At 36.8% G+C, this 5,341-nt stretch overlaps 1 non-coding gene and 1 pseudogene across 1 annotated transcript; both read right to left on the bottom strand.

Annotated features, from left to right (window-relative positions):
* Positions 1-898: 898 nt before the first annotated feature.
* On the bottom strand, positions 899-5,107 carry LOC126585154 (uncharacterized; annotated as a pseudogene).
* LOC126588098 (small nucleolar RNA R71) lies at positions 1,528-1,632 on the bottom strand. The gene has a single exon (XR_007611326.1). It is a non-coding gene; the product is annotated as a small nucleolar RNA R71 (small nucleolar RNA).
* Positions 5,108-5,341: the final 234 nt, after the last annotated feature.

Below are 5,341 nucleotides of genomic sequence, written 5' to 3'. Positions count from 1 at the left end.
TTTCTATGATTTCAATTATGAATATGCGTAATTAATTCCTTTTGCTAGGGCGAAGCCTTGAGCCTTAGCATGAATATGTGATTTTTATTTAATTGCTTATGATTGATTGCATGCATACTTTGAATTGTTAATCACCGGGATTAAAACTATCTAATTGTCTTAATGCCTGATCACCATTAGGATCTTTAGAAAAGTAATTTGATGCAATTTTGGTCAGAAGGTTCCCTGAAATTGACGCTGGCTTCTTGTGATTAATAATTGTAATTTCACTTAGGATGAATATCACGTCTTAAGGGTTGCATGGTTTTTCAAAGGGTTTTCATAAAGCATAATGAGTCTTTCATGTTCAGATTTGATCCAAACGTCCGGACGGGTTGCATGTTAGATATACGTTCTATGTTGGAGGTTCCAAGTAGAATATGAATTGGGAAAACCTAACCTTCAAAGTGGCATGTGTAGATCATAAGTAATTGGTAAAAGTTCATAGGATTGCTAGGTGATGGTGAAACCCTAGTGCTTCTTAATTTGATTTCTCCCAAAACTATTTTCTTTTCCTTCTAGTTTTTAATATTGCAGATTGTCTTATTTTTATTAATTAAATTCGTTTTTAATTTAAGTAGTTTATAAAATCAGTCATCCCAATTTCTACTTTACAATAATTAATTGGAATTTGGTTTATTTTGAATTATTTAATAATCCCTGTGGAGAATGACCTTGCGAGATCCGTTTATACTACAACAACCTTGTGATTCTTGCAAGTAAAATAGGAGATTTAAGCCCGTTCACATGAGTAGTAAAAATCCTATCAAGAAAATGGTGCTGTTGCCGGGGATTATTTAAAATAATCCCTACTAATCAGATTTTCAATTAGTTATTGCTGTTTATACATATAACCAAAAACAAAATTTAATTTTCGTTTTTATTTTATTTTTACAGATTACAACAGTACAGCAGTGCAGATTTCAGAAATCTGTGCATGGTCAGCACCCGTTCAACAGTGCAGAAATTGATTCCACTTAATCCAGAACTCGATAGAATTTAAGGAGGAGACGCAGGGAGCAAATTTTGCAGTGGGTTCCTCCTCTGCAGGGAACTTTTCTACAGTCTTTAAATTCTGGAGACCTGCACAGTAAAGGAAAAATGGCATTCGTTATTCCAGAGGCTGGTCTGCCCTTGGGTGATTCACTGACAACCCATACCACAAATATACCAAGTTGCATTATGTATCCAGCAGTGGAGGAAGGGTCTTCATTTGAAATAAAGCAGCACATGTTGAATATTCTACCTACATTTCGTGGGTTATCATCTGATGATCCTAACATGCATATTGCAGAATTTTTAATGGGTTGTAAAAATATTTTGGTGAGGGGATTTTCAGCCGAATCTATTAAGCTTCGTTTGTTTCCATACACTCTAAAAGATCAAGCAAGGAGATGGTTTTTCACACTCCCATCTGGAAGCATTACAACTTAGGCCCAACTCAGTGAAAATTTTTTAAACAAGTATTATCCAGCTTCGAAGACTCTTGACATGAGAACTCAGATTTTATCATTTGCCCAAAAATCAAATGAAGAGTTTCATGAGGCATGGGAGCGGTTTAAAGAGTTGATTAGAAAATGTCCACATTCGGGTATTAACACTACTGATCAAATGCATATATTTTTCAGAGTGTTGAATATGACTACAAAAACTCTTGTCAACACTTCATGCGGAGGTTCGTACAAAGATAAAAATGCATAAGAGCCTTGTTTATTATTTGAAAAAATGGCAGCAGATACACAACAATGGGCAGTTGAGCAGCCACAATCTAGATTCGTTTTTGAGATGTCAAATGGTTCACCATATGTGTCAGCACAAATTGAAAAAAATGGAGAAAAAACTTGAAAGATTTGATGCAAAATTTGACATGTTATTACAAAGAATTTCGGGTTCACAGGTTGCTGCACAGCAGCCTTTACAAGCTGCCTGCAGCATTTGCAGCTTGACAAATCATGATTTTTTTAGCTGTCCACATAAAGATGCTTATCCAGAGTTTATAGTAGAGCAGGTTAATTCATTTAATAATTTTCAACGTCCCAGATATGACCCGTATTCAAATTTCTACAACCCAGGTCGGAGAGATCATCCTAATTTAAAGTGGGACAAAGATCAGCATTCTAGGCCTCAATTTCAACAGCAGGTACATCAATCTGCTGCACCTAAGGCTGCTTGGGAGGTTGCAATTGAAAAATTAGCAAATACTACCACTCACGAAATCCAAAATCTGCATGCATCAATGAAAAATATGGAAAAACAAATTGGGCAGATTGTTGTGCAGGTTTCAAAAAGAGCTCCGGGTACATTTCCTAGTCAAACAGTACCTAATCCAAGAGGACGAGAATAATGCAATGCTTTACAGACTTTACGGTCTGGCAAAAGTCACAACAACAGACATGAAAATTCTGTTGGAAATTCACAGGTAGCAGAACTGCCTCAAACTAAATCTGCAAATTTTGCAGATTTTGGGCAGTCCCAAGATAGATCCGAAAATACTGCAGAAGCTACCACAAAAACTGCAGAACGTGTTTATGAGCCACCTATGCCTTATCCAGAAAGGTTGAGACCTAAAGCTAAAGATCAACAATTAACAGATTTTATGAAAACTTTGTCAAAAGTTCAAATTAATCTACCGTTAATAGATGCAATCAAGAACATTCCATCTTATGCCAAATGTTTGAAGGATGTTTGCACAAAGAAAAAGAAGCTCGTTGATTTTGAAAAAGTAATTCTAATAGAACAATGCAATGCGGTCTTATTGCATAAATTGCCTCCAAAGAAAAAAGATCCAGGGAGTTTTACTATCTCTTGTACTATTGGCAATTCTGATTTTAAAAGTGCTTTAATTGATTTTGGTGCTAGTGTAAACTTAATGCCTTATTCTATTTTCAAATGTTTAGGTGAAGGTGAGCTGAAGCCAACATCCAGTATTATTCAATTGGCTGACCGTTCAATTACCTACCCTAGATGAGTCATTGAAGATGTTATTGTGAAGGTTGACAATTTATATTTACCGGCGGATTTTATGGTGTTGGACATGGATGAGGATTTGACAACACCCATCATTTTGGGCCGCCCATTTCTGGCAACAGCCCGGACTCTTATTGATGTTGAAGCCGAAACATTAACATTCCGGGTTGAAGATCAAACTGTTGTTTTCAAGTTGTTTGAAGCAAGCATACATTCAGGTGACAAGCAAGAATGCATGTGTGTTGATGCATTGGATGGTTTACCAAGTGACGAGCTTAGGAGGAGATCATCAATTGACCATCTGTCCATAAAGCCTCCGAACTTGACTCGAGATTGCATAAGTCCTAAACCACAGCAGCAAAGGGTGCTACATGATGACCAGCCAATTAACACTATGAAAAAACATGAAAATTTGCCCAGGCAGCCCAGATGTTAAGAAAAAACAGCCTAGTAAAAAGGTGTGGCTGTTGAATACCAGTTTCAAGTTAGTTCCAGGGAGACAAGAATCTCAGTGGAAAGGCCCTTATATGGTTAAGCAGGTTTTTCAAAACGGTAACGTGGACATTGAACCAAATGGCATGAGTTGTTTGCTCAAGGTCAAGAAATATCAACTAAAACCATGCATAGGGAAATTTGGTGAAAGCAAGTCTTTGACTCTAAAGGCACAAGTGATCTAGCCACCGAAGTTCTGCAACGTCTAGCTACAGACTTAAAATAAAGCGTTTGTTGGGAGGCAACCTAATTTTTCTAAACTCTTTCCTTATTTTATTTTATTTTCTTTTTCGTTTGACTTTTTTTTATTTTTATTATAAGTTAAATTTGTAGATGCATATATATATACCTAAGTTTTCAAAAAAAAAAAAACAAAAAAAAACAAAAAAAAAAAATTCAAACGAAAAAAAAAAAAACCATGAAAAATCCAAAAATATGTCGCTTTCTTTATTTACGCATGTTGATTTTAACTCCGTTTTTAATATTCGCATTTGTTGGTTAATTGCAGGTTGAAAACATGGAAAATAAAGAGCGTCCTATGCTGGAATCCTGCACCCAGCAGCAAGTCTACGTTCACATCAACCACATCTACACTATGCTGGAAATTTAAAGCAGTTAACATAAACAGTCATTCACAAATGCAAGTTTTGGGGGAGATTGTTGCAGATCCAGCACATAGACATAATTTTGAGCAATTAATTTTCTGCATCTCAGTTTTGCGATGCATGGAGGAGAAGCACAGTTAAATCACAGATCCATACACCTCATAACTGAGTACAACTATTATTACCAGATCTACAACAATTCAACTTGCAAGGATATGAAATTTTACCTCCCAGATTCACCGATCTGGGCTCTTGGAAGCTTGTGCCATTTTTGTCTATTGAAGCTGATGTTTGTCCATCCACTTTACTTCCCACGGATCTATCAGTGATCCAACTTTACTGCACAGAGCAACACAATGAAACCATGCTGGGACATAAATATCATTTTTACATATCAAGACACATCACAGCTCGGACTAGTTTTACCTTCGTATGGGAGGTGGATCTGTGATGTCCAAGCTGTCCTGTTTTCTCCCTTTGTTCCTGGACCAGATTGTTGTACTGCACAGTTCATAACAGAAAAACTAATGACAATTTGATTTTCATGATCCAGGTTATGTATCACTTAAAACACACAACATTGTGACATTCATTCTAGGTCTGCAGGTCTTATTCATTTTGTTATTTGTTCATCAGATCTGGGGTCCTTTACGTTTTAGGGTCCATATTTTTCTTGGTCATTTAGTCTTCGTTAAGTCTCATGCATTTCTAGTCCACTTTCATCATATACATGTTAGTCCGTATGTTGTTAGTTCGATGCATGCTCAACCCCGCATCTACATATGGTTTTTGCTAACATTTTTTAGCCGATCTTTTGATGAAATTACTAATGACCTTTAAACAAGCGCAGGGATGCATGTTATACCTTCAATATCGACAGATCAAGACGTTCACAATGTGCCATGCTTTCTGTCTAGTAGCTTTTCAGTTTGAAGAATTCTTTCTCTTGGATCTGTCATGGATACGCTTGTTCTGCACAAAATACCACACCAGTCTAATTACATGCAGGCATAATGAAGCAACGGTCTCACAGAATGGAACCCATCATGAACGGAGTACAAGATCATTACCTTCCTTATTTGCAGAGGCCGAGACATTTGTCATTTATGCTGCCTTCAGGGACCACTGGATCGGAAGCTCAAGGTTGTTGTCTCTCGGTTGTACGCTGGAGTTGAGGGTCATTTTTCAGTCACAATAGTGGTTATTATTCAAGTAACAGATCATAGTCAATCAATCAA

The sequence above is a fragment of the Malus sylvestris genome, chromosome 10 (genome assembly GCF_916048215.2).
Source record: "Malus sylvestris chromosome 10, drMalSylv7.2, whole genome shotgun sequence".
NCBI lineage: Eukaryota > Viridiplantae > Streptophyta > Magnoliopsida > Rosales > Rosaceae > Malus > Malus sylvestris.
The sequence above is the reverse complement of the archived record's forward strand: the minus strand, read 5'-3'. Positions and strand labels throughout refer to the sequence as shown.